Source organism: Prionailurus viverrinus, chromosome C2, assembly GCF_022837055.1.
Source record: "Prionailurus viverrinus isolate Anna chromosome C2, UM_Priviv_1.0, whole genome shotgun sequence".
NCBI lineage: Eukaryota > Metazoa > Chordata > Mammalia > Carnivora > Felidae > Prionailurus > Prionailurus viverrinus.
In genome coordinates, this window is record NC_062569.1 from 70308479 (window position 1) to 70321052 (window position 12574).

The 12574-nt window shown below is 39.8% G+C and overlaps 1 pseudogene; it reads right to left on the bottom strand.

Annotated features, from left to right (window-relative positions):
- Positions 1-2357: 2357 nt before the first annotated feature.
- On the bottom strand, positions 2358-2486 carry LOC125175923 (uncharacterized; annotated as a pseudogene).
- Between the last annotated feature and the right edge of the window lie 10088 nt (positions 2487-12574).

Genomic DNA, 12574 nt, shown 5'->3' on the forward strand with positions numbered 1-12574 from the left:
TAAGATTTTTCTTTGACATTAGAAGCAGCATAGGGTATGGTATTTTAGAAAGATTGTATGTTACTCCAACTAAAACTTTCAAAGTGGGATTGATTGCTATGACTACTTCAACCAATATGAGGAAATTGGAAGAATGTTTCAGTAGGGGGAAAAAACCCTAAAAACTAAAATCAGAGATTGCCGAAGCCTAAAATAAGTTCCCCAGAGAATTTGGAAGTCTTGATAGGATATGGGGTGGGAATTTTCCTAGTGCTATGGAATTTGGGCTGAAGTCCAAAACTGAGGTCAACTAGTGACAATTGTTTCACATTCTAAAGAGATGTACTAGATTTGTTCTTTATGAGATGTGCTGAGAGGTGGCCCAGCTGTCAAGTACTGTCACTTCAAAGAACACTTTTACCAGCATGGAGGTTCATTAGAGGATAATTTCTTGAAGGAAATCTGCGGGGATAGCGAGCACTGTGGAATGGGAGGGGTGAGCAGTGATGTGACCTCACCTCAAGTCAAGGAAGGAGACTGAAGGAAACACTTTTCAAGGAAAGATAGGAGAGAGATGTTTGCTGGCAGGGAAGATACTGTCTTACAGAGTGTGAGAAATTTCTTGGGAGAGTTTTAAATGTGTCCTCTAGAGCAATGCTTCACAATGGATACATACTTGGATAACAACATTTAATAGACCCGAATTTCTAGAAAAATTAAATTAAAAATCTTCACTGATCACACACTCTGTATAGTAACATCAAATGGCTATAAAAATTTCTTAACAGTACTCTTACTTTCTATACTTATTTTGTCAAGAATTGGACTATTCAGGGATCCACATGGAGTTTCCAGACCTAAGATTAAGCGGCACTGCTCTAGATCAGAGCTTTATGTGGAGGTCTTGTTACAATGACCATTACAGGAAGCACTACAGGAAGCCCACATGTCTGTATTTCTAAGAGGTTCATTAGATGTTGACACTGCTGGTCTGGAGCATACTTTGAGTAGTCAAGGTCCTAGAGTCAACCAATAGAAATGTCATGTGAGCCACGTTATAATTTAAATTTTTGTATTAAGTCTTTGAGATCTTAATGTGGACTAGTCACATTTCAAGTACTCAAACCCATATGTGGTTAATGGCTGTAGTATTTGACCAGCAGCTCTAGAGTTTGGGCAGCACAGGGACTAGGGAGTGATTCTTTTTAGGAGAAATCAGAAGGCATGAGGAGGGCTGAAGATGTGCAAAGTAGCTGACTGAGGCCAGAAGAGCAATTGTGCCTACAGTTTGAGAACATGGAAGGGAGAGAATTGTTTGTTTTCTTATGGATATGCAGATGCTGTGCAAGATAGCACAAGTTGTCTTGAGGGGACCTCATGTCAGAGGGATGCTTGCTTAGGGTGAAGGGATCCCAAGGAATTTCCAGGAGCAGAAATCAAGGATCTTGCAAGGGACAGGCTAAAGAATGGTTTACAGGTGTGCCTGGGTGGCTCAGTCAGTTGAGCGTCTGACTTCAGCTCAGGTCATGGTCTCGTGATTTGTGTGTTCGAGCCCCGCGTCGGGCTCTGTGCTAACAGCTCAGAGCCTGGAGCCTTCAGATTCTGTCTCCCTCTCTCTCTCCATCCCTTCCCTGATCATGGTCTGTCACTCTCTGTCTCTTAAAAATGAATAAATGTTCAAAAAAATTTTTTTAAAAAGAGAATGTTTTACAAGCATCAGGTAATGCTGTGTGAGCCCCTTATATTTTGAACATCTGAACATCTGAGCTGGGGAGGAGAGGAGCTTTGAATTGGCAGAGAGATTGAAATTTTGGCGTTTGATTGGATTGGACTTTGGGTTTTTGTTTGTTTTTTTGTTTTTGTTTTTGTTTTTGTTTTGTGTGTGTGTGTGTGTGTGTGTGTGTGTGTGTGTGTGTGTGTTTGGTTCTTGCAAAGTTCTATAGTACTTGAAAGTAAGCCAAAACTTCTGGGATCTACCCAAGATGTGACTGAGGGGTGGGGAAGAAAACCCTGATAGCAGGTTTGAGAAAGGTTGTGAAGGCAAATTCAAATTTTGCTTGCTCCTCATCATAACAACCTGATTTAATAAACTGGCTATAATCTGTGTGAGCTCATGATACATAAATGACAATCACTTGACAATGCTCTGTCCTTCACATCTTTATTCAGCAGCCTGACACTGGCTGGAAGCATTGCCAGAAAATATGAAACAACACCTGCAAGATACATTCCAGAAATTAATGTTTTGATCTTGTCAAATTATCTTATTCCCTATGTTTGTGGCAGAAAGTTTTAAGTAAAGGGGTAAACAATTAGCTTTGGAATCTGCTGCAATGCCTAAGCTCAGAAGGTAGAAGTAATGGAAGGAAGCCAAGAGAAATTGGTTAGTGTGCTACTGGCAGCAAATAATAGAAACCCAGATGCCGAATATCCTAAATGACAGTAATAATTGCATCTCATGTAACCAAGTCCTACACTTGATCTTAGCCAAAAGGCCGAGAAGCGATCATGTAACCAAGTCCTAATTAGGGTGGGTCTCAGGGCTGATTGATACTGTGCTTCAGTGATACCAAGTTTGTTTGTTTGTTTTTAGTCTTTCCTCCATGGTGCTATTCTCTGAGTCGGTTTCATTTTCAGATTGGTATTCAAAAGGCTGTGTCAGTTCTATGTGACATATTTATGGGTATGAATACACAGGTGAGGAAGCAAAGAGTCTCTCTCATGCTTCTTCTCTTTTCTAGAAAGGCCCTTGTAACCTCTCTGCACATCTCCTCATCCAGAGTTGGATGATATTCTTGTTCCTGAATCAATTTCTGGCAAAGAAAATAGAACTAGTCTATTTCTTTCAGGCTGATGCTGGAGTTGGGGCCCATGCTTGTAAAGAAGGTAGAGGGTTATTTGGACAAAATTAGATTCTGCTAAAAAGAAGAAAGAAGAAGGAATGGATGCTGGGTCGGTACCAATACTGTTCACCAAAGATGTAGGTTTCTTTTTTTTTTTTTAATTTTTTTTTTTCAACGTTTATTTATTTTTGGGACAGAGGGAGACAGAGAATGAACGGGGGAGGGGCAGAGAGAGAGGGAGACACAGAATCGGAAACAGGCTCCAGGCTCTGAGCCATCAGCCCAGTGCCTGACACGGGGCTCGAGCTCCCGAACCGCGAGATCGTGACCTGGCTGAAGTCGGACGCTTAACCGACTGCGCCACCCAGGCGCCCCAGTAGGTTTCCAATCTTAGGGAAAATGTGCTTCCAATGGATAGAGATCTACAACACACTAGATTGATGGAATATGTGTGTCTAAGTTGAACTAGGCAGTCTATATGAATGCAACCCAATTACTGAAACTGCTTTCTGAATGACATCATATCATGTCACATCGTAATTAAAGCACAGATTGTGAAAAGGCTTATGTGCAGAGCTGACTTTAAGTGAAAAGACCTCTGCAGGGAGACAGTATTTCAGTGAAGGACCTTTACCAAAAAGTAGATCTCCCAGATGCCCAACTGAGTTAAACTTTCATTAGATGACCATGTCCACCTTAGACACACTGTACTGAAATTTTCAAATGCCTTCTTTTACTTGTGTGAAGCCTTTGCTTTAGACTAGAATAGGAAAAGAAGAAATATGTTTTTTATGAGTATGGTTGTTTTTCTGCCTCTGTTATAAATGGAAAGATATGAACATTTCAAGAAATACTATCTTTTTAAGCAGTTAACTGTCAAAATTACCGTAGTTAAGTCCTGAGACAGAGATGAAGTTTTTATAAAACCTGCAACAATTCCAGACGATTATTCAAACTTATGGCTTTTTAAGCATATTTTTTCCAGCACTAATTTATTTAAACTTTTCTTGGAGCCATAATGTGTAGTTCTTGTTTTTCTGGTATAGTACCTGAGCATAATAGTATGGTTGGAAATTTCATTCTATCAGATCTATTATTCTACAGAGTGATAGGAATATTTAATGCCAGATTAGCTCCTTCACAAATAATTCTTGGGGAAAAATTTCACTCCTTTTACTGGCAGCTCATATTAATGTTCCTCACCTTGAATGCCAAATTTCAAAGAAAAAGAAATCCCAGAAGAGAGACATTGTTTTCTTTTTCTTTTGTTTTTAAGCAGACATACTTTTGTTCCATAGTTTTTCTTGGTTAGATGGTTTTCTTTCAAGTTCTCCTCCATCTTTCTTTCTTGTTTACTCCGGGAATGCAAACTTGACCTTGACTTTAAGGTCAAAGCATTTTCAGACTGTGCAGTCAGCAGAGAATAGAAAAAAAAATCAATGTGAAACATATTAGGGAAGAATAAGGGTAAGAGTAATGCAGAAGGGCTGGGAAGTCGTGCAGGAATTGGAAACAACTGAGATAATACTTAAAGTAAGAATATACCAAGTGAAGATTTTGATGATTCCTTTTCCTTTTGGTTCTCTTTTCTTACATGGTTAGAATTACAGTAATTTAAAGCCTAAATCATTAACAAATCATTTTCAGAGGCTAATAATTACTCTTGGCCTGTGAAGTTGAGACTTCTGTTTCACTTTTTCCCCCTGAAACCCTTTTTTTTCTTTCTCTATTTCAAGTGAATGTAGGGAAAATGACTAGTCCACATACCTGATATGGCATACAAGTTTAGGAGTGTTTCTTGAAGGTCCACTCCTGAAAATCATACAAAAATTTTGCGTTCTTTTACATCAGCATTGGAAGTGAATCTAATTTTGCGTGATATTATATTTTGACTTTATAAAAGTACAAACCCCATGTAAAAGCTGAAAAGGGTTGAATAGAATCAGAGTAAAAATTTTTATTATGAAACTATTGAAAAATGATCTATAAAATTAGGTCTTTCTAGAATCCAGTCACAGACACAAGAAAGAAAGAAAGAAAGAAAGAAAGAAAGAAAGAAAGAAAGAAAGAAAGATCAGTTGTCATTTATGACAAGGATTCCTCCTTATTTACCATTCAAGTCCAGAACAAATTAGGCATAGGAAAAAAAATATCTTACTAATTTTTGAAGCTTAATATTTACTAAAACTTAGGTAGACAATGATCAAAGAAAACTTTAACCTTTATGTATGTATGTGTTATATGTGTGTATAGCCTCTTTATATATGTAAATATGAAGTGACAGATTTTTAATCGTATTGCCATATAGAAATAGAGTTTGGCTGATTTTAAGTAATTATTAAGCCAGACTATTGTGGTACCTGGGAAATACGAAATGCTTTCTCAAAAAGAGGCTAATATTAAATACATGACAGTGTCTCTAAAAATCTAGATTAAACATATGTTACACTTGAGACAGAGAGAGAGGTTATACATGAAAGATGATTATGTGTAAAATAAAGCCTTTGTTACCTAACATTCTTTCAAACTTGTTACTTTTGTGCTGACCTCACATACTCAGATTTTATAAAAATACAAGAAAGCACTGAGAACAGAGCTCTGCTAGGCTCATTGATAACCACAGTGTCAATTACTGGCTGAAATGGATAGTGATGATCTGGTCCATATCATAGTTGAAAGTGAGGAAAATTGAAAAGATTTTTTTCTCCCCTTTTGGAAGCATTTGAAATAATTCCCTGGAAAAGAAGAAATCTATATTAGGGGCTGAGTAGGGGAAGATAGAGGTTGAACCATTCCTTTGATCAGTCCAGGAAGTTCAAAGGTTGTTTCCGCTACCTCCCATCTTACATCTACGTCTTATTTCCAATTTGACAGATTCCCTTAAAGGGTCAAAAAAGACAAGGGCTTCCAAGCTAAATCAAATATGTGCATTTTAATTCATGGAAAATCAGCAGGGAAACAAGAAAGATTCTCTCCACTAACATTGATTTTCCTTATATTTATTTTTTCAGTTGGAACACTCCAGGCAAAAATTCACTTGGCTTCAACTAATTTGCAAATACCATCATTCACTGCTGTTTTGCTACCCATTTCTCAAATCTCAATTAAATGTGATGACAGTTTACTTGCTAGAAACACACAGAAAGGTTCTTTCCCAACCAGAGGACTTCACTCATTTCCTGCTCGTGGACTTGGCAAGTGGAGTCAAAACATCCATTACTGAGACTGAATTTTAATTTAGAAGGTTAGCACAGAGTCAGCTAAATAATTATAAATTCCTTCACAAATGCAAACCACAACAAAAATGTATGGTAACAACTGAGAACAATATATAGATCACAAAACTTGTTTACAGTTAATTTTTTTTTAAGTTTATTTATTTTTGAGAGAGCACGTGCAGGGGACGGGAGAAGTGGGACAGGGATGGGGTGGGGAGAGAGAGAATTCCAAACCGGCTTCCCACCATCATTGCAGAGCCCAAGTTGGGGCGTGAACGCAGGAACCGTGAAATAATGACCTGAGCTGAAATCAAGAGTCAGAGGCTTAACCAACTGAGCCATGCAGATACCCTTGCAATGGATTTTTAAAAGGATGATTTTAGTTCCTACTTGTGGAAGGTTTGCATGACCTTCTGAGGCACCCCTAGGATGGACTAAAAAGTGTCTTCTTTCTCAACTAATTTTTAATATTAAAACTAAAAACAAACACAGTAAACTTACTTTACTAACTTTGCAACAACAATAAAGACTTAGTCTGCAAACCTTGACACTGGCTCAGATTCCACATTTCCTGTAAAACTAATAGCAAGGAATGAGGTGAGACATAGGTTTGGCCTAAAGAAATGCCAATTGAGGGAAGGAAAGAATATATTACTCACTGTTTCCTTATTTTTCTACATGAACAAATTAATACAAATATGTTATATATAAAACTTAATATAAATCTAATAAAATGTTAAATTTGTATGGTATTAATTTGATAGTATAGGACCTTAACAAATCACAGAATGTTAGAAATATCCCTGTGTGTAAAATGGATACCCACTTCATGTTAACAGGTACTCAACAAATGTTAGCCACAAAAGATAAAAACATGGGTGCCTGAGTGGCTCAGTCAGTTGAGTGTCCCACTCTTGATTTTGGTCATGATCTCATGGTTTCTGGGATGGAGCCCTGCATTGGGTTCTGCACTGACAGTGTGGGGCCTGCTTGGGATTCTCTCTCCCCCTCCCTGCTTGTGCTTGCTCTCTCTCTCTCTCTCAAAATAAACAAACAAACAAACAAACAAACACTTTTTAAAAAAATTAGTGGAACCTGGGTGGTTCAGTTGGTTAAATGTCTACTCTTGATTTCAGATCAAGTCATGGATCTCGTGGTTTGTGAGATCAAACCCCATATCGGGCTCTGTGCTGACAGCATGGAGCCTGCTTTGGATTCTCTCTCTCCCTCTCTCTCTGCCCCCCACTCTTTCTCTTTCTCTCTCTGTCTCAGAATAAATAAATAAACTTAAAAAAAAATTCTCACTCTGCTCCTGCCCCCACTCAAGCTGGCACTATATCTAAAAAAAAAAAGGTAAAAAACTATAAGGAGTCTTTGACAGAGACCAACTTAACTTATCAACCCCTCCTCCCCCCCCACCCCACACACACTCTTTATAGCTAAAATACCCAAGTAGTTGAAATACTTGCCCAGCTCATAAGTGGGTGACTGGCATCCAGACTCAGTAACTCCTTTACCTCATTCTGTCATAGAATGGCTTTGGGCCTCAGCTCATCATTTGATAACAAGAGCAACTCTACCTGCCCAGGGGTTATCGATCAAAAGTAATAGAGATTGTGAGAATTCCTTTACAATTTTAATTCATGGTACAGTGCCTTGCGTGTGGCAGCCACTCCATAAATCTCTGAGGAACGGGATTTGTCGAATAGCTATGGTAAGGGCTGACTCTGATTCACTCACTGTGAAGCAGAGCTCACTGTGTTTGTCCAGACTCTAATCAGCCTTATGCAACCAACACCTTTGATCTTTATCACTTGGTGGGAGCAGTCACCTGCACTGTGGGAGCAGACACAGGCAGCCTCCCCCTGGTCATGGAGTGCCAGGGTGGGGACTCTTCCTTTGGGTCAGAAACTAAGGAGTGCTCTGCTGGACCCTGGTAAACCTCTCACCTCCATGTTTAGGACCCAAACTGTCCCTGCCAATCTAGCTGCCCCTGGAAACCTTCGTTTTCTCTGCTTTTTTTTCTTTGTTTTTCTTGAATGGTGTTTTATTCTAAAAACATTTTTTTAAGGTTTTTTTTTTATTTTTGAGAGAGACAGAGAGAGAGAGAGAAAGAGAGAGAGAGAGAGTGAAAGAGAGAATGAGAGCGGGGAAGGGGCAGAGAGACAGGGACACACAGATCTGACAGGCTCCAGGCTCCCTGAGCTGTCAGCATAGAACCCACATGGGACTCGAACTCACAAACTGTGAGATCATGACCTAAGCCAAAGTCAGATACTCAACCGACTGAGCCACCCAGGTGCCCCTCTCTGCTTTTCTTTCTAAGGCAGAAAAATCAGGTGGAAGGTATTTCTCTCCATAGTGTCTTCCAGCCCTGGGACTGACCGAATTGGGAGTGATGCCCTGAAGGCCTGATGACCCTTCCTGCTGTACAACTCCCTGCCTGGCTTGTGTATTTTTTTTCGGTGGGCTGGCTTCCACAGAAACAGTAAAGACAGAAAGAGTGGTTCTGAAAATGGGGAAGAAGGAAAAGAAAATGTGAAAAACCCATTTAATACTGAACTGCTTAAGGGGTCTTACACCCCTTTGTTTTTGTTTTGGCTGGACTTACAGATAGGTTGCATTATTTATGGACTGAGGAAAAAAGCTGCTATGGTTTTCTTTATCTAGCAAGTCCATGATTGCATTTGGTTAATTCTATTTACACATTTTGGCTCAAAGCGATTTTAAGAAGGGAACAACTTGAGGGAATGTTTTTATTTTATTTTTTTAATGTTTATTTTGAGAAAGAGACAGAGTGTGAATGGGGAGGGGCAGAGAGAGACACAGAATCAGAAGCAGGATCCAGGATCTGAGCTGTCAGCACAGAGCCAAGCTGTTAGCACAGAGCAGGACGTGGGGCTCGAACCCAGGAACCTCAAGATCATGACCTGAGCTGAAGCCGTTCACTTAACTGATTGAGCCACCCAGGTGCCCCTGTGGGAATGTTTTTAAAGAGCATGGAGTGAGGAGAGGTAGGTGGGACTTCTGCAGGTTCCACCCTGCTGCCTGCCTTTTCTGCTATCCTTCCCCTGTTGTGTCTCCCACCTCCCTCTCATCTTCCTCCAGGCAATCACTATGCTCACAGAACAACCTTGGTACCTGGCTGAAGGGAGGAGGAGGAGGAGCGTCCATTAGGAAAGCAAAGAAAAGACATGGTCACAGACTGCTTTGGGAGAGTATGTGTGGGAGAGAGTTAGTCCACACACCTCTGTTAGAGCCATAGGCTTGCCTTTCCTCTGACCTGCCTCCCAACTTTAATATCATAGTTTATCAGTACTCACGAGCTTCTAGAACAAGTGAGTGGCAAATGAGCAGCACACAGATAGATATTCCTGATTGGTGGAATGCCATGGCCACTGGGAGTTACATGAGCTGTGTCATCACAGTCAAATCCCTTGGCATCTCTGAGCCTCAGTTTCCTCATCTATTAGATAGTAATGATGCCTGTTCTGTTTTCCTCACAGAGTTGTTCTAAGAAAAAAAATGAGACAAAGCAGGATGCCAGTCAAGGATATATAGCAATTGATAATTTTGTTTCTGTTTTATCTTAAAGAAGAACTTGTAACATGAATGTTCTAGGTTTCTCCAGCATACAGGTACAGGTGGTTTCACATTTAAGATTAAACTTGAATTTTATAGTGGATACAGACCTATCTTGCTGGCCATAATCTCTACTCACTGAAACATGCATGCCATTCCCGAAAAGTCCATCCCAGGTATTTCTGTGGGCCACAAATGGTAACTTGTGGGGCCTCATACATCCAGTCCAGGGTTCCACTCACCACAGATCCTTGCTGCACTTTCCTTTGCACTGGTCTCTATCCATCTGAAGAGCAGATCCTTGGCCAGCTGCCTGGCCCCCAAACCCTCCCTCCCTGTGGCCCACAAGATGGTGCTCTTCTGGGAAGTCAGAGGGGGAACAGCTTCCTGGTTCTGCTGTCACACTCAATTCACTGGGCCCCTCTGTAGTCTGAGGGCACATGGCTGAGTTCACAGTCTAGCGATGAGAGCGGGGCTGTTGCAGGTAGCAGTAGGACTGCTGGTCACCCCTCAGCCTCTGTCCCATGGCTGAGGCAGACTAGTCTTGCCTGCTTCCTCTCTAGGGGCATTTTCCTTCACAGATTCTGCAAGGTCCTCCTGGCACTGTGGCTTCCTTTGCTTCCTACCACCCTTAGTTCTCCCTGCACATCTGTATGCCTTTGATCCCCAGTTGGGAATATAGTTTGAAATTTTTAGGAAATTCCTCATCTACCATATAAATGACCAGATGGATAGGGACAATTCCATGGACAGGAGTTTCTTCTAAACCTAAATGCGGTGTATATCTAGATCTTAGTTCCAGGCTGACTGGGACTGTCTTCTCCACCCCATTCATACTTCTTGTGGGAAACCTTGTCTGAATGGCATCGTGATGGACCCTTTACAGTTCCACAAAACAATAGAACCCTTTTAACTAATGTTCTGGAGAAATGGGTCTTTTATTTTTCTAAGATCCTTTATGTGTGGGACTCACCTTTTGTTTAAGGTGATGAAGGTTTAAAATGGAGAGTACATGAGGGGTGTCTGGGTGGCTCAGTCAGTTAAGCCTCCGACTTTGGCTCAGGTCATTATCTCATGGTTGGTGAGTTTGAGCCCCATGTTGGGTTCTGTGCTGAAAGCTCAGAGCCTGAGGCTTGCTTCGGATTCTGTGTCTCCCTCTCTCTGTTCCTCCCCTGCTCATGCTCTGTCTCACTCTGTCGCTCAACAATAAATGTTAAAAAAAAATTAAAAAAAAAATGGAATAGATGAGAACCCAATATTCTTTTATGTTGCTGAGGAAGTAAAAAAAAATCACTAGTTATTAAGTTAAGAAGAAGTTGGTTTCTTATGAAATAGGATCCGTGAGGTTTAAAATAAATTTTTATTATTGGCAATGCTTTTATTTTCATGAGTCTTCTCGCACATGGCTTCAGCAACACATGAACTGGTTTTACCATTTACCTTAAAACCGTGAAAGTTCGTGCACTTGATCATCTCTGTATTATTCAATGTTAGCACTATAACAGGTGCTAAACAGAGTTTTTATCCATGAAAAACTTAAAATCTATACCTGAAGAATAATTTATGAATCCAGTCACTCAGCCAGCATATATTTATTGAGTGTTTATTATGTGCTAGATGCTGGCTGGAGTGACACAACAAATGAACAAGATGTAGATCCTGCCTAGAGGGGTAGCAGTTGATTTCCTTAAGACTCTCTATTAGAGTATCATAACATCCAGGGCTCAGCCAGGAGTTACACTGATCATAAATCGATAATCTCATTTCAGGGCTCAAACACAGAGATGGCAAATAAAGCCCAGGCCTGCCCCGGGCAGTATTGACTGAAGCAACAAATGACTTATAATAGCAGGAAGCAATGAATAATTTTGCTACCAAAAGTGAAAGAAAATTCCCCCTTCTCTCAATCCCTTTCACTTAAATAGTTCATATGAAAGTGCTATGCACTGATGCTTTGTTTGGCTGAGAAGGGCAAGGTCTGGAAGAGATCATCTTGGGGAACAGAGTGGGTTTTGACAGGCTGGGTTTCAACCCCGGTTCTGTCATGTACTCAAGGTGTGATCTTGGGCAAGTTACCACAGTTCTGAGTGCCTCAGTTTCCTCATCGCTAATCTAGGATGCTAATAACAGCATCATCTCTTAGGGTTATTGTGAGGATTGCATGCTAGTAAGTTCTCAGTGCAATGCTAGCCCATATTAGTACCGTAAGTGTTAGCTGTTATTGCATTTCTGCTGTTGAAGTACGGAAATAATCTTGAAGGCAATTATTATCCACCTCCTTCTCCTTTTTTCCTCCCATAAAACCACTAACTAAATTGGAAGTGGGCAGCAATTAGACCAGATGATTACATAGAAAATAAAGGGTGTTTCTCTAGCGTGAACAAAATTATGAATAATCTATAGGGTGGTTAAAATTGTGACTTACTAATAAGAACTTAAGGAAGTTTATCAATAGCAAAGCTGGGAGTGATATTTAATCAAGAATTAAATGTATTCAAAAAAACCTCAGATTTGTTATTTATTAATTTATATTTATAGTATTTATATATCTGTTTATCTGTGTTCATGAATATCTGTTGATCTGAAAATAATCTGACAGCTTACAAAAAAGCATATTATATAATAAGATAATATGTTGAAAACAGTAGAAAAATTTAGATAAAAGGAAAATGAAGGTGGGAAAGGAGATAGATTTGTATATGAAATTGTACCTTGAAATCCCATGGACTTCCTATAAATGGCCCACCAAGTTGATTCTAAGATGTCTACTGAACAACTTGAAGAGAAGAAATTAAAGTGATAATACAATTCACTATGATCAATTATGTTAAACAAGCTAGTTGCTCAGGAAAAAAAAATCATTACTAGTCCTGTTATAAGAGTAATTTCTCCATGTTACTCGGTTTTAATGTTTGTCAGAAATTTGGAATATAGTGATTAATAGAATCATAC